The 20,969-nt window shown below is 44.4% G+C and overlaps 48 non-coding genes across 48 annotated transcripts; all 48 read right to left on the reverse strand.

Moving 5' to 3' along the window:
* Window positions 1-262: 262 nt before the first annotated feature.
* On the reverse strand, window positions 263-403 carry LOC141063036 (U4 spliceosomal RNA). Its single transcript, XR_012224725.1, has one exon. It is a non-coding gene; the product is annotated as a U4 spliceosomal RNA (small nuclear RNA).
* A 282-nt stretch (window positions 404-685) lies between these two features.
* Window positions 686-827, reverse strand: LOC141061723 (U4 spliceosomal RNA). The gene has a single exon (XR_012223557.1). It is a non-coding gene; the product is annotated as a U4 spliceosomal RNA (small nuclear RNA).
* A 281-nt stretch (window positions 828-1,108) lies between these two features.
* On the reverse strand, window positions 1,109-1,249 carry LOC141062573 (U4 spliceosomal RNA). Its single transcript, XR_012224327.1, has one exon. It is a non-coding gene; the product is annotated as a U4 spliceosomal RNA (small nuclear RNA).
* A 285-nt stretch (window positions 1,250-1,534) lies between these two features.
* Window positions 1,535-1,675, reverse strand: LOC141063071 (U4 spliceosomal RNA). The gene has a single exon (XR_012224756.1). It is a non-coding gene; the product is annotated as a U4 spliceosomal RNA (small nuclear RNA).
* Window positions 1,676-1,958: 283 nt separating this feature from the next.
* On the reverse strand, window positions 1,959-2,098 carry LOC141062216 (U4 spliceosomal RNA). The gene has a single exon (XR_012224005.1). It is a non-coding gene; the product is annotated as a U4 spliceosomal RNA (small nuclear RNA).
* A 281-nt stretch (window positions 2,099-2,379) lies between these two features.
* On the reverse strand, window positions 2,380-2,520 carry LOC141061748 (U4 spliceosomal RNA). The gene has a single exon (XR_012223580.1). It is a non-coding gene; the product is annotated as a U4 spliceosomal RNA (small nuclear RNA).
* Window positions 2,521-3,209: 689 nt separating this feature from the next.
* Window positions 3,210-3,348, reverse strand: LOC141062622 (U4 spliceosomal RNA). Its single transcript, XR_012224371.1, has one exon. It is a non-coding gene; the product is annotated as a U4 spliceosomal RNA (small nuclear RNA).
* Window positions 3,349-3,626: 278 nt separating this feature from the next.
* Window positions 3,627-3,767, reverse strand: LOC141061793 (U4 spliceosomal RNA). Its single transcript, XR_012223621.1, has one exon. It is a non-coding gene; the product is annotated as a U4 spliceosomal RNA (small nuclear RNA).
* Window positions 3,768-4,050: 283 nt separating this feature from the next.
* Window positions 4,051-4,191, reverse strand: LOC141060866 (U4 spliceosomal RNA). Its single transcript, XR_012222781.1, has one exon. It is a non-coding gene; the product is annotated as a U4 spliceosomal RNA (small nuclear RNA).
* Window positions 4,192-4,464: 273 nt separating this feature from the next.
* Window positions 4,465-4,605, reverse strand: LOC141061805 (U4 spliceosomal RNA). Its single transcript, XR_012223632.1, has one exon. It is a non-coding gene; the product is annotated as a U4 spliceosomal RNA (small nuclear RNA).
* A 283-nt stretch (window positions 4,606-4,888) lies between these two features.
* Window positions 4,889-5,029, reverse strand: LOC141061867 (U4 spliceosomal RNA). Its single transcript, XR_012223688.1, has one exon. It is a non-coding gene; the product is annotated as a U4 spliceosomal RNA (small nuclear RNA).
* Window positions 5,030-5,310: 281 nt separating this feature from the next.
* LOC141060892 (U4 spliceosomal RNA) lies at window positions 5,311-5,451 on the reverse strand. The gene has a single exon (XR_012222805.1). It is a non-coding gene; the product is annotated as a U4 spliceosomal RNA (small nuclear RNA).
* A 285-nt stretch (window positions 5,452-5,736) lies between these two features.
* On the reverse strand, window positions 5,737-5,877 carry LOC141061072 (U4 spliceosomal RNA). Its single transcript, XR_012222968.1, has one exon. It is a non-coding gene; the product is annotated as a U4 spliceosomal RNA (small nuclear RNA).
* Window positions 5,878-6,162: 285 nt separating this feature from the next.
* Window positions 6,163-6,303, reverse strand: LOC141061949 (U4 spliceosomal RNA). The gene has a single exon (XR_012223762.1). It is a non-coding gene; the product is annotated as a U4 spliceosomal RNA (small nuclear RNA).
* A 283-nt stretch (window positions 6,304-6,586) lies between these two features.
* On the reverse strand, window positions 6,587-6,727 carry LOC141061100 (U4 spliceosomal RNA). Its single transcript, XR_012222994.1, has one exon. It is a non-coding gene; the product is annotated as a U4 spliceosomal RNA (small nuclear RNA).
* A 283-nt stretch (window positions 6,728-7,010) lies between these two features.
* Window positions 7,011-7,151, reverse strand: LOC141062271 (U4 spliceosomal RNA). The gene has a single exon (XR_012224055.1). It is a non-coding gene; the product is annotated as a U4 spliceosomal RNA (small nuclear RNA).
* Window positions 7,152-7,432: 281 nt separating this feature from the next.
* LOC141061084 (U4 spliceosomal RNA) lies at window positions 7,433-7,573 on the reverse strand. The gene has a single exon (XR_012222979.1). It is a non-coding gene; the product is annotated as a U4 spliceosomal RNA (small nuclear RNA).
* A 300-nt stretch (window positions 7,574-7,873) lies between these two features.
* Window positions 7,874-8,014, reverse strand: LOC141061960 (U4 spliceosomal RNA). The gene has a single exon (XR_012223773.1). It is a non-coding gene; the product is annotated as a U4 spliceosomal RNA (small nuclear RNA).
* A 285-nt stretch (window positions 8,015-8,299) lies between these two features.
* Window positions 8,300-8,440, reverse strand: LOC141061410 (U4 spliceosomal RNA). Its single transcript, XR_012223274.1, has one exon. It is a non-coding gene; the product is annotated as a U4 spliceosomal RNA (small nuclear RNA).
* A 300-nt stretch (window positions 8,441-8,740) lies between these two features.
* On the reverse strand, window positions 8,741-8,881 carry LOC141061961 (U4 spliceosomal RNA). The gene has a single exon (XR_012223774.1). It is a non-coding gene; the product is annotated as a U4 spliceosomal RNA (small nuclear RNA).
* A 285-nt stretch (window positions 8,882-9,166) lies between these two features.
* LOC141062813 (U4 spliceosomal RNA) lies at window positions 9,167-9,307 on the reverse strand. The gene has a single exon (XR_012224524.1). It is a non-coding gene; the product is annotated as a U4 spliceosomal RNA (small nuclear RNA).
* Window positions 9,308-9,590: 283 nt separating this feature from the next.
* On the reverse strand, window positions 9,591-9,731 carry LOC141060978 (U4 spliceosomal RNA). Its single transcript, XR_012222883.1, has one exon. It is a non-coding gene; the product is annotated as a U4 spliceosomal RNA (small nuclear RNA).
* Window positions 9,732-10,014: 283 nt separating this feature from the next.
* On the reverse strand, window positions 10,015-10,155 carry LOC141061941 (U4 spliceosomal RNA). Its single transcript, XR_012223755.1, has one exon. It is a non-coding gene; the product is annotated as a U4 spliceosomal RNA (small nuclear RNA).
* A 281-nt stretch (window positions 10,156-10,436) lies between these two features.
* Window positions 10,437-10,577, reverse strand: LOC141061332 (U4 spliceosomal RNA). Its single transcript, XR_012223203.1, has one exon. It is a non-coding gene; the product is annotated as a U4 spliceosomal RNA (small nuclear RNA).
* Window positions 10,578-10,860: 283 nt separating this feature from the next.
* On the reverse strand, window positions 10,861-11,001 carry LOC141061502 (U4 spliceosomal RNA). Its single transcript, XR_012223357.1, has one exon. It is a non-coding gene; the product is annotated as a U4 spliceosomal RNA (small nuclear RNA).
* Window positions 11,002-11,286: 285 nt separating this feature from the next.
* Window positions 11,287-11,427, reverse strand: LOC141062945 (U4 spliceosomal RNA). Its single transcript, XR_012224643.1, has one exon. It is a non-coding gene; the product is annotated as a U4 spliceosomal RNA (small nuclear RNA).
* A 283-nt stretch (window positions 11,428-11,710) lies between these two features.
* Window positions 11,711-11,851, reverse strand: LOC141061160 (U4 spliceosomal RNA). The gene has a single exon (XR_012223048.1). It is a non-coding gene; the product is annotated as a U4 spliceosomal RNA (small nuclear RNA).
* A 285-nt stretch (window positions 11,852-12,136) lies between these two features.
* LOC141060976 (U4 spliceosomal RNA) lies at window positions 12,137-12,277 on the reverse strand. Its single transcript, XR_012222881.1, has one exon. It is a non-coding gene; the product is annotated as a U4 spliceosomal RNA (small nuclear RNA).
* Window positions 12,278-12,560: 283 nt separating this feature from the next.
* On the reverse strand, window positions 12,561-12,701 carry LOC141062892 (U4 spliceosomal RNA). The gene has a single exon (XR_012224595.1). It is a non-coding gene; the product is annotated as a U4 spliceosomal RNA (small nuclear RNA).
* Window positions 12,702-12,984: 283 nt separating this feature from the next.
* Window positions 12,985-13,125, reverse strand: LOC141062272 (U4 spliceosomal RNA). The gene has a single exon (XR_012224056.1). It is a non-coding gene; the product is annotated as a U4 spliceosomal RNA (small nuclear RNA).
* Window positions 13,126-13,406: 281 nt separating this feature from the next.
* LOC141061096 (U4 spliceosomal RNA) lies at window positions 13,407-13,547 on the reverse strand. Its single transcript, XR_012222990.1, has one exon. It is a non-coding gene; the product is annotated as a U4 spliceosomal RNA (small nuclear RNA).
* Window positions 13,548-13,847: 300 nt separating this feature from the next.
* Window positions 13,848-13,988, reverse strand: LOC141061962 (U4 spliceosomal RNA). The gene has a single exon (XR_012223775.1). It is a non-coding gene; the product is annotated as a U4 spliceosomal RNA (small nuclear RNA).
* A 285-nt stretch (window positions 13,989-14,273) lies between these two features.
* On the reverse strand, window positions 14,274-14,414 carry LOC141061411 (U4 spliceosomal RNA). Its single transcript, XR_012223275.1, has one exon. It is a non-coding gene; the product is annotated as a U4 spliceosomal RNA (small nuclear RNA).
* A 300-nt stretch (window positions 14,415-14,714) lies between these two features.
* On the reverse strand, window positions 14,715-14,855 carry LOC141061963 (U4 spliceosomal RNA). Its single transcript, XR_012223776.1, has one exon. It is a non-coding gene; the product is annotated as a U4 spliceosomal RNA (small nuclear RNA).
* A 285-nt stretch (window positions 14,856-15,140) lies between these two features.
* LOC141062814 (U4 spliceosomal RNA) lies at window positions 15,141-15,281 on the reverse strand. The gene has a single exon (XR_012224525.1). It is a non-coding gene; the product is annotated as a U4 spliceosomal RNA (small nuclear RNA).
* Window positions 15,282-15,564: 283 nt separating this feature from the next.
* LOC141060979 (U4 spliceosomal RNA) lies at window positions 15,565-15,705 on the reverse strand. Its single transcript, XR_012222884.1, has one exon. It is a non-coding gene; the product is annotated as a U4 spliceosomal RNA (small nuclear RNA).
* Window positions 15,706-15,988: 283 nt separating this feature from the next.
* Window positions 15,989-16,129, reverse strand: LOC141061944 (U4 spliceosomal RNA). The gene has a single exon (XR_012223757.1). It is a non-coding gene; the product is annotated as a U4 spliceosomal RNA (small nuclear RNA).
* A 281-nt stretch (window positions 16,130-16,410) lies between these two features.
* On the reverse strand, window positions 16,411-16,551 carry LOC141061333 (U4 spliceosomal RNA). The gene has a single exon (XR_012223204.1). It is a non-coding gene; the product is annotated as a U4 spliceosomal RNA (small nuclear RNA).
* Window positions 16,552-16,834: 283 nt separating this feature from the next.
* Window positions 16,835-16,975, reverse strand: LOC141061295 (U4 spliceosomal RNA). The gene has a single exon (XR_012223169.1). It is a non-coding gene; the product is annotated as a U4 spliceosomal RNA (small nuclear RNA).
* Window positions 16,976-17,260: 285 nt separating this feature from the next.
* LOC141062947 (U4 spliceosomal RNA) lies at window positions 17,261-17,401 on the reverse strand. Its single transcript, XR_012224645.1, has one exon. It is a non-coding gene; the product is annotated as a U4 spliceosomal RNA (small nuclear RNA).
* Window positions 17,402-17,684: 283 nt separating this feature from the next.
* On the reverse strand, window positions 17,685-17,825 carry LOC141061161 (U4 spliceosomal RNA). Its single transcript, XR_012223049.1, has one exon. It is a non-coding gene; the product is annotated as a U4 spliceosomal RNA (small nuclear RNA).
* A 285-nt stretch (window positions 17,826-18,110) lies between these two features.
* LOC141061021 (U4 spliceosomal RNA) lies at window positions 18,111-18,251 on the reverse strand. The gene has a single exon (XR_012222922.1). It is a non-coding gene; the product is annotated as a U4 spliceosomal RNA (small nuclear RNA).
* Window positions 18,252-18,534: 283 nt separating this feature from the next.
* On the reverse strand, window positions 18,535-18,675 carry LOC141062894 (U4 spliceosomal RNA). Its single transcript, XR_012224596.1, has one exon. It is a non-coding gene; the product is annotated as a U4 spliceosomal RNA (small nuclear RNA).
* A 283-nt stretch (window positions 18,676-18,958) lies between these two features.
* Window positions 18,959-19,099, reverse strand: LOC141061869 (U4 spliceosomal RNA). Its single transcript, XR_012223690.1, has one exon. It is a non-coding gene; the product is annotated as a U4 spliceosomal RNA (small nuclear RNA).
* A 281-nt stretch (window positions 19,100-19,380) lies between these two features.
* Window positions 19,381-19,521, reverse strand: LOC141061166 (U4 spliceosomal RNA). The gene has a single exon (XR_012223054.1). It is a non-coding gene; the product is annotated as a U4 spliceosomal RNA (small nuclear RNA).
* A 285-nt stretch (window positions 19,522-19,806) lies between these two features.
* LOC141062305 (U4 spliceosomal RNA) lies at window positions 19,807-19,947 on the reverse strand. Its single transcript, XR_012224085.1, has one exon. It is a non-coding gene; the product is annotated as a U4 spliceosomal RNA (small nuclear RNA).
* A 285-nt stretch (window positions 19,948-20,232) lies between these two features.
* On the reverse strand, window positions 20,233-20,373 carry LOC141063096 (U4 spliceosomal RNA). The gene has a single exon (XR_012224779.1). It is a non-coding gene; the product is annotated as a U4 spliceosomal RNA (small nuclear RNA).
* Window positions 20,374-20,658: 285 nt separating this feature from the next.
* Window positions 20,659-20,799, reverse strand: LOC141062816 (U4 spliceosomal RNA). Its single transcript, XR_012224526.1, has one exon. It is a non-coding gene; the product is annotated as a U4 spliceosomal RNA (small nuclear RNA).
* Window positions 20,800-20,969: the final 170 nt, after the last annotated feature.

Below are 20,969 nucleotides of genomic sequence, written 5' to 3' on the forward strand. Positions count from 1 at the left end.
CTTCCCGCTTCCAAATCAGAGCTTGTTTAAGCTACGGTGAGTTACAAATTGTCACTAGCCCTCCCACACTGCTTCCAGGCATCCTGGGCTTCTACATTCTGAGGGATCAGTTAAGATGAAATTTTTGGCAATTACAGACAGATTGCCTTACTCTCTTCTTCTGCTCCAGGAAACAAACATCAATCCATTGCTGTGAGAAGCAAGGCTTTGCTTCCATGCTGGGAGGAGCTAAGACTCTGTTATTTGCATACAATGGATTAAGTCTCCTGAGAGACCAACAAAAATTGCCAAAGCTGACTGTATTTCAAGTCATCATGGCGGGGTATTGGGAAAAATTTTCAATCAGCAATAATCACGCCTCGGTTAAACCTCATGGGCTACGATATTGCCACAGCGCAAAGATTAAGGAACAGAAGTGACCAAGGGCTTCCTGCTTCCAAGGCAGAACTTGTTTAAGCCATGGTGAGTTCCAAATCACCACTAGCCCTCCACGCTGCTTCCAGGCATCCTGGGCTTCCACATTCTGCGGGATCAGGAAAGATGAAATTTTTAGCAATTACTGGCAGATAGCCTCACTCTCGCCTTCTGCTCCAAGAAACAAACATCAATCCATTGCTGTGAGAAGCAAGGCTTTTCTCCCACACTGGGAGGAGCTAATACTTTCATTTGCATACCATGGATTAAGTCTCCTGAGAGACCAACAAAAATTGCCAAAGCTGACTGTATTTCAAGTCATCATGGCAGGGTATTGGGAAAAGTTTTCAATTAGCAATAATCACCGCCTCGGTTAAACCTCATGGGCTACGATATTGCCACAGCGCAAAGATGAAAGAACAGAAGTGACCAAGGGCTAACCGATTCCAAGGCAGAACTTTTTAAGCCATGGTGAGTTCCAAATCACCAATAGCCCTCCACGCTGATTCCAGGCATCCTGGGCTTCCACATTCTAAGGGCTCAGTTAAGATGTAATTTTTGGCAATTACAGGCAGATTGCCTCACTCTCGCCTTCTACTCCAAGAAACAAACATCAATCCATTGCTGTGAGAAGCAAGGCTTTTCTTCCACACTGGGAGGACCTAAGACTGTCATTTGCATACCACAGATTAAGTCTCCTGAAAGACCAACAAAAATTGCCAACGCTAACTATATTTCAAGTCATCATGGTGGGGTAATGCGAAAAGTTTTCAATTAACAATAATCACGCCTCGGTTAAACCTCATGGGCTACGATATTGTCACTGTGCAAAGTTAAAAGAACTGTTGAGACCAATGCCTTCCCTCTTCCAAAGCAGAGCTTGTTTAAGCTACGGTGAGTTACAAATTCTCACTAGCCCTCCCACACTGCTTCCAAGCATCCTGAGCTTCCACATTCTAAGGGCTCAGTTAAGATGAAATTTTATGCAATTACAGGCAGAGTGCCTCACACTCTCCTTCTGCTCCAGGAAACAAACATCAATCCATTGCTGTGAGAAGCAAGGCTTTGCTTCCATGCTGGGAGGAGCTAAGACTCTGTTATTTGCATACAATGGATTAAGTCTCCTGAGAGACCAACAAAAATTGCCAAAGCTGACTGTATTTCACGTCATCATGGCGGGGTATTGGGAAAAGTTTTCAATTAGCAATAATCACGCCTCGGTTAAACCTCATGGGCTACGATATTGCCACAGCGCAAAGTTGAAAGAACTGTTGCGATCAATGCCTTCCTGCTTCCAAAGCAGAGCTTGTTTAAGCTACGGTGAGTTACAAATTCTCACTAGCCCTCCCACAAAGCTTCCAGGCATCCTGGGCTTCCACATTCTGAGTGCTCAGGAAAGATGTAATTTTTGGCAATTACAGGCAGATTGCCTCACTCTCGCCTTATGCTACAAGAAACAAACATCAATCCATTGCTGTGAGAAGCAAGGCTTTTCTTCCACACTGGGAGAAGCTAAGAATGTCATTTGCATTCCATGAATTAAGTCTCCTGAGAGACCAACAAAAATTGCCAAAGCTGACTGTATTTCACGTCATCATGGCGGGGTATTGGGAAAAGTTTTCAATTAGCAATGATCAGCCTCGGTTAAACCTCATGGGCTACGATATTGCCACATCGCAAAGATGAAGGAACAGAAGTGATCAAGGGCTTCCTGCTTCCAAGGCAGAACTTGTTTAAGCTATGGTGAGTTCCAAATCACCACTAGCTCTCCCACGCTGCTTCCAGACATGCTGGGCTTCCACATGCTAAGGGATCAGGAAAAACAATTTTTGGCAATTACAGGCAGATTGCCTCACTCTCTCCTTCTGCTCCAGGAAACAAACATCAATCCACTGCTGTGAGAAGCAAGGCTTTTCTTCCACGCTGGCAGGAGCTAAGACTGTCATTTGCATACCATTGATTAAGTCTCCTGAGAGACCAACAAAAATTGCCAAAGCTGACTGTATTTCAAGTCATCATGGCGGGGTATTGGGAAAAGTTTTCAATAAGCAATAATCACGCCTTGGATAAACCTCATGGGCAACAATATTGCCACAGCGCAAAGATGAAAGAACAGAAGTGACCAAGGGCTTCCCGCTTCCAGGGCAGAACATTTTAAGCCATGGTGAGTTACAAATCACCACTAGCCCTCCACGCTGCTTCCAGGCATCCTTGGCTTACACATTCTAAGGGTTCAGTTAAGATGTAATTTTTGGCAATTACAGGCAGATTGCCTCACTCTCGCCTTCTGCTCCAAGAAACAAACATCAATCCATTGCTGTGAGAAGCAAGGCTTTTCTTCCACACTGGGAGGACCTAAAGGGGTTTTACACTAAGCAATATCGCTAGCAATATCGCTAAAACGTCACTGGTTTTGTGACGTTATAGCGATATTGCTAGCGATATCGCTATGTGTGATACTTACCTCCGACCGGCTCCCCCGCTGCTCATCGCTGATCGCGCGAGAATGTCCGGCTCCATTTCTCGTCGGGCGCTTCCTGATGGGCTTCCTGCTGTGACGTCCAGCGATGCGTGGAAGCGGGCGGGAGGACGCCAGGATCGCTGTGTGTGAAAGGTAAGTATCGTCCGCTGCGTCGCTGCTGCATCGCTGTGAGATCATTCTGTATGAAAGCTCACTAGCGATCATTTAGCGATGCACCAGCGATCCTGACCGGGTCGGATCGCTGGTTGAATCGCTGGTGCATCGCTAAATGTAAAAGGGCCTTTAGACTGTCATTTACATACCATAGATTAAGTCTCCTGAGAGACCAACAAAAATTGCCAAAGCTGACTGTATTTCAAGTCATCATGACGGGGTATTGGGAAAAGTTTTCAATTAGCAATAATCACGCTTCGGTTAAACCGAGGGCTACGATATTGCCACTGCGCAAAGTTGAAAGAACTGTTGTGACCAATGCCTTCCTGCTTCCAAAGCAGAGCTTGTTTAAGCTATGGTGAGTTACAAATTCTCACTAGCCCTTCCACACTGCTTGCAGGCATTCTGAGCTTCCACATTCTAAGGGCTCAGTTAAGATGAAATTTTTGGCAATTACAGGCCTCACTCTCTCCTTCTGCTTCAGGCAACAAACATCAATCCATTGCTGTGAGAAGCAAGGCTATTCTTCCACGCTGGGAGGAGCTAAGACTCTGTTATTTGCATACCATAGATTAAGTCTCCTGAGAGACCAACAAAAATTTCCAAAACTGACTGTATTTCAAGTCATCATGGCGGGGTATTGGGAAAAGTTTTCAATTAGCAATAATCACGCCTCGGTTAAACCTCATGAGCTACGATATTGCCATTGCGCAAAGTTGAAAGAACTGTTGGGACCAATGCCTTCCTGCTTTCAAAGCAGAGCTTGTATAAGCTACGGTGAGTTACAAATTCTCACTAGCCCTCCCACACTGCTTCCAGGCATCCTGGGCTTCCACATTCTGAGGGCTCAGGAAAGATGTAATTTTTGGCAATTACAGGCAGATTGCCTCACTCTCGCCTACTGCTCCAAGAAACAAATATCAATCCATTGCTGTGAGAAGCAAGGCTTTGCTTCCACACTGGGAGGACCTAAGACTGTCATTTGCATACCATAGATTAAGTCTCCTGAGAGACCAACAAAAATTGCCAAAGCTGACTGTATTTCAAGTCATCATGGCGGGGTATTGGGAAAAGTTTTCAATTAGCAATAATCACGCCTCGGTTAAACCTCATGGGCTACGATATTGTCACTGCACAAAGTTGAAAGAACTGTTGTGACCAATGCCTTCCCGCTTCCAAATCAGAGCTTGTTTAAGCTACAAATTCTCAATAGCCCTTCCACACTGCTTCCAGGCATCGTGAGCTTCCACATTCTAAGGGCTCAGTTAAGATGATATTTTTGGCCATTACAGGCAGATTGCCTCACTCTCTCCTTCTGCTCCAAGAAACAAACATCAATCCATTGCTGTGAGAAGCAAAGCTTTTCTTCCACACTGGGAGGACCTAAGACTGTCATTTGCATACCATAGATTAAGTCTCCTGAGAGACCAACAAAAATTGCCAAAGCTGACTGTATTTCAAGTCATCATGGCGGGGTATCGGGAAAAGTTTTCAATTAGCAATAATCACACCTCAGTTAAACCTCATGGACTATGATCTTGCCACTGCGCAAAGTTGAAAGAACTGTTGTGACCAATGCCTTCCTGCTTCCAAAGCAGAGCTTGTTTAAGCTACGGTGAGTTACAAATTCTCACTAGCCCTCCCACACTGCTTCCAGGCATCCTGGGCTTCCACATTCTGAGGGCTCAGGAAAGATGTAATTTTTGGCAATTACAGGCAGATTGCCTCACTCTCGCCTTCTGCTCCAAGAAACAAACATCAATCCATTGCTGTGAGAAGCAAGGCTTTTCTTCCACACTGGGAGAAGCTAAGACTGTCATTTGCATTCCATGAATTAAGTCTCCTGAGAGACCAACAAAAATTGCCAAAGCTGACTGTATTCCAAGTCATTATGGCGGGGTATTGGGAAAAGTTTTCAATTAGCAATAATCACGCCTTGGATAAACCTCATGGGCAACAATATTGCCACAGCGCAAAGATGAAAGAACAGAAGTGACCAAGGGCTTCCCGCTTCCAGGGCAGAACATTTTAAGCCATGGTGAGTTACAAATCACCACTAGCCCTCCACGCTGCTTGCAGGCATCCTTGGCTTACACATTCTAAGGGTTCAGTTAAGATGTAATTTTTGGCAATTACAGGCAGATTGCCTCACTCTCGCCTTCTGCTCCAAGAAACAAACATCAATCCATTGCTGTGAGAAGCAAGGCTTTTCTTCCACTCTGGGAGAACCTAAGACTGTCATTTACATACCATAGATTAAGTCTCCTGAGAGACCAACAAAAATTGCCAAAGCTGACTGTATTTCAAGTCATCATGGTGGGGTATTGGGAAAAGTTTTCAATTAGCAATAATCACGCCTCGGTTAAACCTCATAGGCTACGATATTGCCACTGCGCAAAGTTGAAAGAACTGTTGTGACCAATGCCTTCCTGCTTCCAAAGCAGAGCTTGTTTAAGCTATGGTGAGTTACAAATTCTCACTAGCCCTCCCACACTGCTTCCAGGCATTCTGAGCTTCCACATTCTAAGGGCTCAGTTAAGATGAAATTTTTGGCAATTACAGGCAGATTGCCTCACTCTCTCCTTCTGCTCCAGGCAACAAACATCAATCCATTGCTGTGAGAAGCAAGGCTTTTCTTCCACGCTGGGAGGAGCTAAGACTCTGTTATTTGCATACAATGGATTAAGTCTCCTGAGAGACCAACAAAAATTGCCAAAGCTGACTGTATTTCAAGTCATCATGGCGGGGTATTGGGAAAAGTTTTCAATTAGCAATAATCACGCCTCGGTTAAACCTCATAGGCTACGATATTGCCACTGCGCAAAGTTGAAAGAACTGTTGTGACCAATGCCTTCCTGCTTCCAAAGCAGAGCTTGTTTAAGCTATGGTGAGTTACAAATTCTCACTAGCCCTCCCACACTGCTTCCAGGCATTCTGAGCTTCCACATTCTAACGGCTCAGTTAAGATGAAATTTTTGGCAATTACAGGCAGATTGCCTCACTCTCTCCTTCTGCTCCAGGCAACAAACATCAATCCATTGCTGTGAGAAGCAAGGCTATTCTTCCACGCTGGGAGGAGCTAAGACTCTGTTATTTGCATACCATAGATTAAGTCTCCTGAGAAACCAACAAAAATTGCCAAAGCTGACTGTATTTCAAGTCATCATGGCGGGGTATTGGGAAAAGTTTTCAATTAGCAATAATCACGCCTCAGTTAAACCTCATGGGCTACGATATTGCCACTTTGCAAAGTTGAAAGAACTGTTGTGACCAATGCCTTCCTGCTTTCAAAGCAGAGCTTGTTTAAGCTACGGTGAGTTACAAATTCTCACTAGCCCTCCCACACTGCTTCCAGGCATCCTGGGCTTCCACATTCTGAGGGCTCAGGAAAGATGTAATTTTTGGCAATTACAGGCAGATTGCCTCACTCTCGCCTACTGCTCCAAGAAACAAACATCAATCCATTGCTGTGAGAAGCAAGGCTTTTCTTCCACACTGGGAAGACCTAAGACTGTCATTTGCATACCATAGATTAAGTCTCCTGAGAGACCAACAAAAATTGCCAAAGCTGACTGTATTTCAAGTCATCATGGCGGGGTATTGGGAAAAGTTTTCAATTAGCAATAATCACGCCTCGGTTAAACCTCATGGACTATGATCTTGCCACTGCGCAAAGTTGAAAGAACTGTTGTGACCAATGCCTTCCTGCTTCCAAAGCAGAGCTTGTTTAAGCTACGGTGAGTTACAAATTCTCACTAGCCCTCCCACACTGCTTCCAGGCATCCTGGGCTTCCACATTCTGAGGGCTCAGGAAAGATGTAATTTTTGGCAATTACAGGCAGATTGCCTCACTCTCGCCTTCTGCTCCAAGAAACAAACATCAATCCATTGCTGTGAGAAGCAAGGCTTTTCTTCCACACTGGGAGAAGCTAAGACTGTCATTTGCATTCCATGAATTAAGTCTCCTGAGAGACCAACAAAAATTGCCAAAGCTGACTGTATTCCAAGTCATTATGGCGGGGTATTGGGAAAAGTTTTCAATTAGCAATAATCACGCCTTGGATAAACCTCATGGGCAACATTATTGCCACAGCGCAAAGATGAAAGAACAGAAGTGACCAAGGGCTTCCCGCTTGCAGGGCAGAACATTTTAAGCCATGGTGAGTTACAAATCACCACTAGCCCTCCACGCTGCTTCCAGGCATCCTTGGCTTACACATTCTAAGGGTTCAGTTAAGATGTAATTTTTGGCAATTACAGGCAGATTGCCTCACTCTCGCCTTCTGCTCCAAGAAACAAACATCAATCCATTGCTGTGAGAAGCAAGGCTTTTCTTCCACACTGGGAGAACCTAAGACTGTCATTTACATACCATAGATTAAGTCTCCTGAGAGACCAACAAAAATTGCCAAAGCTGACTGTATTTCAAGTCATCATGGCGGGGTATTGGGAAAAGTTTTCAATTAGCAATAATCACGCCTCGGTTAAACCTCATAGGCTACGATATTGCCACTGCGCAAAGTTGAAAGAACTGTTGTGACCAATGCCTTCCTGCTTCCAAAGCAGAGCTTGTTTAAGCTATGGTGAGTTACAAATTCTCACTAGCCCTCCCACACTGCTTCCAGGCATTCTGAGCTTCCACATTCTAAGGGCTCAGTTAAGATGAAATTTTTGGCAATTACAGGCAGATTGCCTCACTCTCTCCTTCTGCTCCAGGCAACAAACATCAATCCATTGCTGTGAGAAGCAAGGCTTTTCTACCACGCTGGGAAGAGCTAAGACTCTGTTATTTGCATACAATGGATTAAGTCTCCTGAGAGACCAACACCTGAGAGACCAACAAAAATTGCCAAAGCTGACTGTATTTCAAGTCATCATGGCGGAGTATTGGAAAAAGTTTTCAATTCGCAATAATCACGCCTCGGTTAAACCTCATAGGCTACGATATTGCCACTGCGCAAAGTTGAAAGAACTGTTGTGACCAATGCCTTCCTGCGTCCAAAGCAGAGCTTGTTTAAGCTATGGTGAGTTACAAATTCTCACTAGCCCTCCCACACTGCTTCCAGGCATTCTGAGCTTCCACATTCTAAGGGCTCAGTTAAGATGAAATTTTTGACAATTACAGGCAGATTGCCTCACTCTCTCCTTCTGCTCCAGGCAACAAACATCAATCCATTGCTGTGAGAAGCAAGGCTATTCTTCCACGCTGGGAGGAGCTAAGACTCTGTTATTTGCATACCATAGATTAAGTCTCCTGAGAGACCAACAAAAATTGCCAAAGCTGACTGTATTTCAAGTCATCATGGCGGGGTATTGGGAAAAGTTTTCAATTAGCAATAATCACGCCTCGGTTAAACCTCATAGGCTACGATATTGTAACTGCGCAAAGTTGAAAGAACTGTTGTGACCAATGCCTTCCTGCTTCCAAAGCAGAGCTTGTTTAAGCTATGGTGAGTTACAAATTCTCACTAGCCCTCCCACACTGCTTCCAGGCATTCTGAGCTTCCACATTCTAAGGGCTCAGTTAAGATGAAATTTTTGGCAATTACAGGCAGATTGCCTCACTCTCTCCTTCTGCTCCAGGCAACAAACATCAATCCATTGCTGTGAGAAACAAGGCTTTTCTACCACGCTGGGAGGAGCTAAGACTCTGTTATTTGCATACAATGGATTAAGTCTCCTGAGAGACCAACACCTGAGAGACCAACAAAAATTGCCAAAGCTGACTGTATTTCAAGTCATCATGGCGGAGTATTGGAAAAAGTTTTCAATTCGCAATAATCACGCCTCGGTTAAACCTCATAGGCTACGATATTGCCACTGCGCAAAGTTGAAAGAACTGTTGTGACCAATGCCTTCCTGCGTCCAAAGCAGAGCTTGTTTAAGCTATGGTGAGTTACAAATTCTCACTAGCCCTCCCACACTGCTTCCAGGCATTCTGAGCTTCCACATTCTAAGGGCTCAGTTAAGATGAAATTTTTGACAATTACAGGCAGATTGCCTCACTCTCTCCTTCTGCTCCAGGCAACAAACATCAATCCATTGCTGTGAGAAGCAAGGCTATTCTTCCACGCTGGGAGGAGCTAAGACTCTGTTATTTGCATACCATAGATTAAGTCTCCTGAGAGACCAACAAAAATTGCCAAAGCTGACTGTATTTCAAGTCATCACGGCGGGGTATTGGGAAAAGTTTTCAATTAGCAATAATCACGCCTCGGTTAAACCTCATGGGCTACGATATTGCCACTGCGCAAAGTTGAAAGAACTATTGTGACCAATGCCTTCCTGCTTTCAAAGCAGAGCTTGTTTAAGCTACGGTGAGTTACAAATTCTCACTAGCCCTCCCACACTGCTTCCAGGCATCCTGGGCTTCCACATTCTGAGGGCTCAGGAAAGATGTAATTTTTGGCAATTACAGGCAGATTGCCTCACTCTCGCCTACTGCTCCAAGAAACAAACATCAATCCATTGCTGTGAGAAGCAAGGCTTTGCTTCCACACTGGGAGGACCTAAGACTGCCATTTGCATACCATAGTTTAAGTCTCCTGAGAGACCAACAAAAATTGCCAAAGCTGACTGTATTTCAAGTCATCATGGCGGGGGATTGGGAAAAGTTTTCAATTAGCAATAATCACGCCTCGGTTAAACCTCATGGGCTACGATATTGTCACTGCACAAAGTTGAAAGAACTGTTGTGACCAATGCCTTCCCGCTTCCAAATCAGAGCTTGTTTAAGCTACGGTGAGTTACAAATTCTCACTAGCCCTCCCACACTGCTTCCAGGCATCCTGGGCTTCCACATTCTGAGGGCTCAGGAAAGATGTAATTTTTGGCAATTACAGGCAGATTGCCTCACTCTCGCCTTCTGCTCCAAGAAACAAACATCAATCCATTGCTGTGAGAAGCAAGGCTTTTCTTCCACACTGGGAGAAGCTAAGACTGTCATTTGCATTCCATGAATTAAGTCTCCTGAGAGACCAACAAAAATTGCCAAAGCTGACTGTAATCCAAGTCATTATGGCGGGGTATTGGGAAAAGTTTTCAATTAGCAATAATCACGCCTTGGATAAACCTCATGGGCAACAATATTGCCACAGCGCAAAGATGAAAGAACAGAAGTGACCAAGGGCTTCCCGCTTCCAGGGCAGAACATTTTAAGCCATGGTGAGTTACAAATCACCACTAGCCCTCCACGCTGCTTCCAGGCATCCTTGGCTTACACATTCGAAGGGTTCAGCTAAGATGTAATTTTTGGCAATTACAGGCAGATTGCCTCACTCTCGCCTTCTGCTCCAAGAAACAAACATCAATCCATTGCTGTGAGAAGCAAGGCTTTTCTTCCACACTGGGAGAACCTAAGACTGTCATTTACATACCATAGATTAAGTCTCCTGAGAGACCAACAAAAATTGCCAAAGCTGACTGTATTTCAAGTCATCATGGCGGGGTATTGGGAAAAGTTTTTAATTAGCAATAATCACGCCTCGGTTAAACCTCATGGGCTACGATATTGTCACTGCGCAAAGTTGAAAGAACTGTTGTGACCAATGCCTTCCCGCTTCCAAATCAGAGCTTGTTTAAGCTACGGTGAGTTACAAATTCTCAATAGCCCTTCCACACTGCTTCCAGGCATCCTGAGCTTCCACATTCTAAGGGCTCAGTTAAGATGAAATTTTTGGCCATTACAGGCAGATTGCCTCACTCTCTCCTTCTGCTCCAAGAAACAAACATCAATCCATTGCTGTGAGAAGCAAGGCTTTTCTTCCACACTGGGAGGACCTAAGACTGTCATTTGCATACCATAGATTAAGTCTCCTGAGAGACCAACAAAGATTGCCAAAGCTGACTGTATTTCAAGTCATCAAGGCGGGGTATTGGGAAAAGTTTTCAATTAGCAATAATCACGCCTCGGTTAAACCTCATGGGCTACGATATTGTCACTGCGCAAAGTTGAAAGAACTGTTGTGACCAATGCCTTCCCGCTTCCAAATCAGAGCTTGTTTAAGCTACGGTGAGTTACAAATTCTCAATAGACCTTCCACACTGCTTCCAGGCATCCTGAGCTTCCACATTCTAAGGGCTCAGTTAAGATGAAATTTTTGGCCATTACAGGCAGATTGCCTCACTCTTTCCTTCTGCTTCAGGCAACAAACATCAATCCATTGCTGTGAGAATCTAGGCTTTTCTTCCACGCTGGGAGGAGGTAAGACTCTGTTATTTGCATACAATGGATTAAGTCTCCTGAGAGACCAACAAAAATTGCCAAAGCTGACTGTATTTCAAGTCATCATGGCGGGGTATTGGGAAAAGTTTTCAACTAGCAATAATCCCGCCTCGGTTAAACCTCATGGGCTACGATATTGCCACTGCGCAAAGTTGAAAAAACTGTTGTGACCAATGCCTTCCTGCTTCCAAAGCAGAGCTTGTTTAAGCTACGGTGAGTTACAAATTCTCACTAGCCCTCCCACACTGCTTCCAGGCATCCAGGGCTTCCACATTCTGAGGGCTCAGGAAAGATGTAATTTTTGGCAATTACAGGCAGATTGCCTCACTCTCGCCTTCTGCTCCAAGAAACAAACATCAATCCATTGCTGTGAGAAGCAAGGCTTTTCTTCCACACTGGGAGGACCTAAGACTGTCATTTATATATCATAGATTAAGTCTCCTGAGAGACCAACAAAAATTGCCAAAGCTGACTGTATTTCAAGTCATCATGGCGGGGTATTGGGAAAAGTTTTCAATTAGCAATAATCACGCCTCGGTTAAACCTCATAGTCTACGATATTGCCACTGCGCAAAGTTGAAAGAACTGTTGTGACCAATGCCTTCCTGCTTCCAAAGCAGAGCTTGTTTAAGCTATGGTGAGTTACAAATTCTCACTAGCCCTCCCACACTGCTTCCAGGCATTCTGAGCTTCCACATTCTAAGGGCTCAGTTAAGATGAAATTTTTGGCAATTACAGGCAGATTGCCTCACTCTTTCCTTCTGCTCCAGGCAACAAACATCAATCCATTGCTGTTAAAAGCAAGGCTATTCTTCCACGCTGGGAGGAGCTAAGACTCTGTTATTTGCATACCATAGATTAAGTCTCCTGAGAGACCAACAAAAATTGCCAAAGCTGACTGTATTTCAAGTCATCATGGCGGGGTATTGGGAAAAGTTTTCAATTAGCAATAATCATGCCTCGGTTAAACCTCATGGGATACGATATTGCCACTGCGCAAAGTTGAAAGAACTGTTGTGACCAATGCCTTCCTGCTTTCAAAGCAGAGCTTGTTTAAGCTACGGTGAGTTACAAATTCTCACTAGCCCTCCCAAACTGCTTCCAGGCATCCTGGGCTTCCACATTCTGAGGGCTCAGGAAAGATGTAATTTTTGGCAATTACAGGCAGATTGCCTCACTCTCGCCTTCTGCTCCAAGAAACAAACATCAATCCATTGCTGTGAGAAGCAAGGCTTTTCTTCCACACTGGGAGGACCTAAGACTGTCATTTGCATACCATTGATTAAGTCTCCTGAGAGACCAACAAAAATTGCCAAAGCTGACTGTATTTCAAGTCATCATGGCGGGGTATTGGGAAAAGTTTTCAATTAGCAATAATCACGCCTCGGTTAAACCTCATGGGCTATGATATTGTCACTGCACAAAGTTGAAAGAACTGTTGTGACCAATGCCTTCCCGCTTCCAAATCAGAGCTTGTTTAAGCTACGGTGAGTTACAAATTCTCACTAGCCCTCCCACACTGCTTCCAGGCATCCTGGGCTTCCACATTCTGAGGGCTCAGGAAAGATGTAATTTTTGGCAATTACAGGCAGATTGCCTCACTCTCGCCTTCTGCTCCAAGAAACAAACATCAATCCATTGCTGTGAGAAGCAAGGCTTTTCTTCCACACTGGGAGAAGCTAAGACTGTCATTTGCATTCCATGAATTAAGTCTCCTGAGAGACCAACAAAAATTGCCAAAGCTGACTGTATTCCAAGTCATTATGGCGGGGTATTGGGAAAAGTTTTCAATTAGCAATAATCACGCCTTGGATAAACCTCATGGGCAACATTATTGCCACAGCGCAAAGATGAAAGAACAGAAGTGACCAAGGGCTTCCCGCTTCCAGGGCAGAACATTTTAAGCCATGGTGAGTTACAAATCACCACTAGCCCTCCACGCTGCTTCCAGGCATCCTTGGCTTACACATTCTAAGGGTTCAGTTAAGATGTAATTTTTGGCAATTACAGGCAGATTGCCTCACTCTCGCCTTCTGCTCCAAGAAACAAACATCAATCCATTGCTGTGAGAAGCAAGGCTTTTCTTCCACACTGGGAGAACCTAAGACTGTCATTTACATACCATAGATTAAGTCTCCTGAGAGACCAACAAAAATTGCCAAAGCTGACTGTATTTCAAGTCATCATGGCGGGGTATTGGGAAAAGTTTTCAATTAGCAATAATCACGCCTCGGTTAAACCTCATAGGCTACGATATTGCCACTGCGCAAAGTTGAAAGAACTGTTGTGACCAATGCCTTCCTGCTTCCAAAGCAGAGCTTGTTTAAGCTATGGTGAGTTACAAATTCTCCCTAGCCCTCCCACACTGCTTCCAGGCATTCTGAGCTTCCACATTCTAAGGGCTCAGTTAAGATGAAATTTTTGGCAATTACAGGCAGATTGCCTCACTCTCTCCTTCTGCTCCAGGCAACAAACATCAATCCATTGCTGTGAGAAGCAAGGCTTTTCTACCACGCTGGGAGGAGCTAAGACTCTGTTATTTGCATACAATGGATTAAGTCTCCTGAGAGACCAACACCTGAGAGACCAACAAAAATTGCCAAAGCTGACTGTATTTCAAGTCATCATGGCGGAGTATTGGAAAAAGTTTTCAATTCGCAATAATCACGCCTCGGTTAAACCTCATAGGCTACGATATTGCCACTGCGCAAAGTTGAAAGAACTGTTGTGACCAATGCCTTCCTGCGTCCAAAGCAGAGCTTGTTTAAGCTATGGTGAGTTACAAATTCTCACTAGCCCTCCCACACTGCTTCCAGGCATTCTGAGCTTCCACATTCTAAGGGCTCAGTTAAGATGAAATTTTTGACAATTACAGGCAGATTGCCTCACTCTCTCCTTCTGCTCCAGGCAACAAACATCAATCCATTGCTGTGAGAAGCAAGGCTATTCTTCCACGCTGGGAGGAGCTAAGACTCTGTTATTTGCATACCATAGATTAAGTCTCCTGAGAGACCAACAAAAATTGCCAAAGCTGACTGTATTTCAAGTCATCATGGCGGGGTATTGGGAAAAGTTTTCAATTAGCAATAATCACGCCTCGGTTAAACCTCATAGGCTACGATATTGTAACTGCGCAAAGTTGAAAGAACTGTTGTGACCAATGCCTTCCTGCTTCCAAAGCAGAGCTTGTTTAAGCTATGGTGAGTTACAAATTCTCACTAGCCCTCCCACACTGCTTCCAGGCATTCTGAGCTTCCACATTCTAAGGGCTCAGTTAAGATGAAATTTTTGGCAATTACAGGCAGATTGCCTCACTCTCTCCTTCTGCTCCAGGCAACAAACATCAATCCATTGCTGTGAGAAACAAGGCTTTTCTACCACGCTGGGAGGAGCTAAGACTCTGTTATTTGCATACAATGGATTAAGTCTCCTGAGAGACCAACACCTGAGAGACCAACAAAAATTGCCAAAGCTGACTGTATTTCAAGTCATCATGGCGGAGTATTGGAAAAAGTTTTCAATTCGCAATAATCACGCCTCGGTTAAACCTCATAGGCTACGATATTGCCACTGCGCAAAGTTGAAAGAACTGTTGTGACCAATGCCTTCCTGCGTCCAAAGCAGAGCTTGTTTAAGCTATGGTGAGTTACAAATTCTCACTAGCCCTCCCACACTGCTTCCAGGCATTCTGAGCTTCCACATTCTAAGGGCTCAGTTAAGATGAAATTTTTGACAATTACAGGCAGATTGCCTCACTCTCTCCTTCTGCTCCAGGCAACAAACATCAATCCATTGCTGTGAGAAGCAAGGCTATTCTTCCATGCTGGGAGGAGCTAAGACTCTGTTATTTGCATACCATAGATTAAGTCTCCTGAGAGACCAACAAAAATTGCCAAAGCTGACTGTATTTCAAGTCATCACGGCGGGGTATTGGGAAAAGTTTTCAATTAGCAATAATCACGCCTCGGTTAAACCTCATGGGCTACGATATTGCCACTGCGCAAAGTTGAAAGAACTGTTGTGACCAATGCCTTCCTGCTTTCAAAGCAGAGCTTGTTTAAGCTACGGTGAGTTACAAATTCTCACTAGCCCTCCCACACTGCTTCCAGGCATCCTGGGCTTCCACATTCTGAGGGCTCAGGAAAGATGTAATTTTTGGCAATTACAGGCAGATTGCCTCACTCTCGCCTACTGCTCCAAGAAACAAACATCAATCCATTGCTGTGAGAAGCAAGGCTTTGCTTCCACACTGGGAGGACCTAAGACTGCCATTTGCATACCATAGTTTAAGTCTCCTGAGAGACCAACAAAAATTGCCAAAGCTGACTGTATTTCAAGTCATCATGGCGGGGGATTGGGAAAAGTTTTCAATTAGCAATAATCACGCCTCGGTTAAACCTCATGGGCTACGATATTGTCACTGCACAAAGTTGAAAGAACTGTTGTGACCAATGCCTTCCCGCTTCCAAATCAGAGCTTGTTTAAGCTACGGTGAGTTACAAATTCTCACTAGCCCTCCCACACTGCTTCCAGGCATCCTGGGCTTCCACATTCTGAGGGCTCAGGAAAGATGTAATTTTTGGCAATTACAGGCAGATTGCCTCACTCTCGCCTTCTGCTCCAAGAAACAAACATCAATCCATTGCTGTGAGAAGCAAGGCTTTTCTTCCACACTGGGAGAAGCTAAGACTGTCATTTGCATTCCATGAATTAAGTCTCCTGAGAGACCAACAAAAATTGCCAAAGCTGACTGTAATCCAAGTCATTATGGCGGGGTATTGGGAAAAGTTTTCAATTAGCAATAATCACGCCTTGGATAAACCTCATGGGCAACAATATTGCCACAGCGCAAAGATGAAAGAACAGAAGTGACCAAGGGCTTCCCGCTTCCAGGGCAGAACATTTTAAGCCATGGTGAGTTACAAATCACCACTAGCCCTCCACGCTGCTTCCAGGCATCCTTGGCTTACACATTCGAAGGGTTCAGCTAAGATGTAATTTTTGGCAATTACAGGCAGATTGCCTCACTCTCGCCTTCTGCTCCAAGAAACAAACATCAATCCATTGCTGTGAGAAGCAAGGCTTTTCTTCCACACTGGGAGAACCTAAGACTGTCATTTACATACCATAGATTAAGTCTCCTGAGAGACCAACAAAAATTGCCAAAGCTGACTGTATTTCAAGTCATCATGGCGGGGTATTGGGAAAAGTTTTTAATTAGCAATAATCACGCCTCGGTTAAACCTCATGGGCTACGATATTGTCACTGCGCAAAGTTGAAAGAACTGTTGTGACCAATGCCTTCCCGCTTCCAAATCAGAGCTTGTTTAAGCTACGGTGAGTTACAAATTCTCAATAGCCCTTCCACACTGCTTCCAGGCATCCTGAGCTTCCACATTCTAAGGGCTCAGTTAAGATGAAATTTTTGGCCATTACAGGCAGATTGCCTCACTCTCTCCTTCTGCTCCAAGAAACAAACATCAATCCATTGCTGTGAGAAGCAAGGCTTTTCTTCCACACTGGGAGGACCTAAGACTGTCATTTGCATACCATAGATTAAGTCTCCTGAGAGACCAACAAAGATTGCCAAAGCTGACTGTATTTCAAGTCATCATGGCGGGGTATTGGGAAAAGTTTTCAATTAGCAATAATCACGCCTCGGTTAAACCTCATGGGCTACGATATTGTCACTGCGCAAAGTTGAAAGAACTGTTGTGACCAATGCCTTCCCGCTTCCAAATCAGAGCTTGTTTAAGCTACGGTGAGTTACAAATTCTCAATAGACCTTCCACACTGCTTCCAGGCATCCTGAGCTTCCACATTCTAAGGGCTCAGTTAAGATGAAATTTTTGGCCATTACAGGCAGATTGCCTCACTCTTTCCTTCTGCTTCAGGCAACAAACATCAATCCATTGCTGTGAGAATCTAGGCTTTTCTTCCACGCTGGGAGGAGGTAAGACTCTGTTATTTGCATACAATGGATTAAGTCTCCTGAGAGACCAACAAAAATTGCCAAAGCTGACTGTATTTCAAGTCATCATGGCGGGGTATTGGGAAAAGTTTTCAACTAGCAATAATCCCGCCTCGGTTAAACCTCATGGGCTACGATATTGCCACTGCGCAAAGTTGAAAAAACTGTTGTGACCAATGCCTTCCTGCTTCCAAAGCAGAGCTTGTTTAAGCTACGGTGAGTTACAAATTCTCACTAGCCCTCCCACACTGCTTCCAGGCATCCAGGGCTTCCACATTCTGAGGGCTCAGGAAAGATGTAATTTTTGGCAATTACAGGCAGATTGCCTCACTCTCGCCTTCTGCTCCAAGAAACAAACATCAATCCATTGCTGTGAGAAGCAAGGCTTTTCTTCCACACTGGGAGGACCTAAGACTGTCATTTATATATCATAGATTAAGTCTCCTGAGAGACCAACAAAAATTGCCAAAGCTGACTGTATTTCAAGTCATCATGGCGGGGTATTGGGAAAAGTTTTCAATTAGCAATAATCACGCCTCGGTTAAACCTCATAGTCTACGATATTGCCACTGCGCAAAGTTGAAAGAACTGTTGTGACCAATGCCTTCCTGCTTCCAAAGCAGAGCTTGTTTAAGCTATGGTGAGTTACAAATTCTCACTAGCCCTCCCACACTGCTTCCAGGCATTCTGAGCTTCCACATTCTAAGGGCTCAGTTAAGATGAAATTTTTGGCAATTACAGGCAGATTGCCTCACTCTTTCCTTCTGCTCCAGGCAACAAACATCAATCCATTGCTGTTAAAAGCAAGGCTATTCTTCCACGCTGGGAGGAGCTAAGACTCTGTTATTTGCATACCATAGATTAAGTCTCCTGAGAGACCAACAAAAATTGCCAAAGCTGACTGTATTTCAAGTCATCATGGCGGGGTATTGGGAAAAGTTTTCAATTAGCAATAATCACGCCTCGGTTAAACCTCATGGGATACGATATTGCCACTGCGCAAAGTTGAAAGAACTGTTGTGACCAATGCCTTCCTGCTTTCAAAGCAGAGCTTGTTTAAGCTACGGTGAGTTACAAATTCTCACTAGCCCTCCCAAACTGCTTCCAGGCATCCTGGGCTTCCACATTCTGAGGGCTCAGGAAAGATGTAATTTTTGGCAATTACAGGCAGATTGCCTCACTCTCGCCTTCTGCTCCAAGAAACAAACATCAATCCATTGCTGTGAGAAGCAAGGCTTTTCTTCCACACTGGGAGGACCTAAGACTGTCATTTGCATACCATTGATTAAGTCTCCTGAGAGACCAACAAAAATTGCCAAAGCTGACTGTATTTCAAGTCATCATGGCGGGGTATTGGGAAAAGTTTTCAATTAGCAATAATCACGCCTCGGTTAAACCTCATGGGCTATGATATTGTCACTGCACAAAGTTGAAAGAACTGTTGTGACCAATGCCTTCCCGCTTCCAAATCAGAGCTTGTTTAAGCTACGGTGAGTTACAAATTCTCAATAGCCCTTCCACACTGCTTCCAGGCATCCTGAGCTTCCACATTCTAAGGGCTCAGTTAAGATGAAATTTTTGGCCATTACAGGCAGATTGCCTCACTCTCTCCTTCTGCTCCAAGAAACAAACATCAATCCATTGCTGTGAGAAGCAAGGCTTTTCTTCCACACTGGGAGGACCTAAGACTGTCATTTGCATTCCATGAATTAAGTCTCCTGAGAGACCAACAAAAATTGCCAAAGCTGACTGTATTCCAAGTCATTATGGCGGGGTATTGGGAAAAGTTTTCAATTAGCAATAATCACGCCTTGGATAAACCTCATGGGCAACAATATTGCCACAGCGCAAAGATGAAAGAACAGAAGTGACCAAGGGCTTCCCGCTTCCAGGGCAGAACATTTTAAGCCATGGTGAGTTACAAATCACCACTAGCCCTCCACGCTGCTTCCAGGCATCCTTGGCTTACACATTCTAAGGGTTCAGTTAAGATGTAATTTTTGGCAATTACAGGCAGATTGCCTCACTCTCGCCTTCTGCTCCAAGAAACAAACATCAATCCATCGCTGTGAGAAGCAAGGCTTTTCTTCCACACTGGGAGAACCTAAGACTGTCATTTACATACCATAGATTAAGTCTCCTGAGAGACCAACAAAAATTGCCAAAGCTGACTGTATTTCAAATCATCATGGCGGGGTATTGGGAAAAGTTTTTAATTAGCAATAATCACGCCTCGGTTAAACCTCATAGGCTACGATATTGCCACTGCGCAAAGTTGAAAGAACTGTTGTGACCAATGCCTTCCTGCTTCCAAAGCAGAGCTTGTTTAAGCTATGGTGAGTTACAAATTCTCACTAGCCCTCCCACACTGCTTCCAGGCATTCTGAGCTTCCACATTCTAAGGGCTCAGTTAAGATGAAATTTTTGGCAATTACAGGCAGATTGCCTCACTCTCTCCTTCTGCTCCAGGCAACAAACATCAATCCATTGCTGTGAGAAGCAAGGCTTTTCTTCCACGCTGGAAGGAGCTAAGACTCTGTTATTTGCATACAATGGATTAAGTCTCCTGAGAGACCAACAAAAATTGCCAAAGCTGACTGTATTTCAAGTCATCATGGCGGGGTATTGGGAAAAGTTTTCAATTAGCAATAATCACACCTCGGTTAAAACTCATACGCTACGATATTGCCACTGCGCAAAGTTGAAAGAACTGTTGTGACCAATGCCTTCCTGCGTCCAAAGCAGAGCTTGTTTAAGCTATGGTGAGTTACAAATTCTCACTAGCCCTCCCACACTGCTTCCAGGCATTCTGAGCTTCCACATTCTAAGGGCTCAGTTAAGATGAAATTTTTGGCAATTACAGGCAGATTGCCTCACTCTCTCCTTCTGCTCCAGGCAACAAACATCAATCCATTGCTGTGAGAAGCAAGGCTATTCTTCCACGCTGGGAGGAGCTAAGACTCTGCTATTTGCATACCATAGATTAAGTCTCCTGAGAGACCAACAAAAATTGCCAAAGCTGACTGTATTTCAAGTCATCACGGCGGGGTATTTGGAAAAGTTTTCAATTAGCAATAATCACGCCTCGGTTAAACCTCATGGGCTACGATATTGCCACTGCGCAAAGTTGAAAGAACTGTTGTGACCAATGCCTTCCTGCGTCCAAAGCAGAGCTTGTTTAAGCTATGGTGAGTTACAAATTCTCACTAGCCCTCCCACACTGCTTCCAGGCATTCTGAGCTTCCACATTCTAAGGGCTCAGTTAAGATGAAATTTTTGACAATTACAGGCAGATTGCCTCACTCTCTCCTTCTGCTCCAGGCAACAAACATCAATCCATTGCTGTGAGAAGCAAGGCTATTCTTCCATGCTGGGAGGAGCTAAGACTCTGTTATTTGCATACCATAGATTAAGTCTCCTGAGAGACCAACAAAAATTGCCAAAGCTGACTGTATTTCAAGTCATCACGGCGGGGTATTGGGAAAAGTTTTCAATTAGCAATAATCACGCCTCGGTTAAACCTCATGGGCTACGATATTGCCACTGCGCAAAGTTGAAAGAACTGTTGTGACCAATGCCTTCCTGCTTTCAAAGCAGAGCTTGTTTAAGCTACGGTGAGTTACAAATTCTCACTAGCCCTCCCACACTGCTTCCAGGCATCCTGGGCTTCCACATTCTGAGGGCTCAGGAAAGATGTAATTTTTGGCAATTACAGGCAGATTGCC

Source organism: Dendrobates tinctorius, unplaced genomic scaffold, assembly GCF_039654945.1.
Source record: "Dendrobates tinctorius isolate UK_male_01 unplaced genomic scaffold, ASM3965494v1 ptg000245l, whole genome shotgun sequence".
In the NCBI taxonomy this organism is placed as follows: Eukaryota; Metazoa; Chordata; class Amphibia; order Anura; family Dendrobatidae; genus Dendrobates; species Dendrobates tinctorius.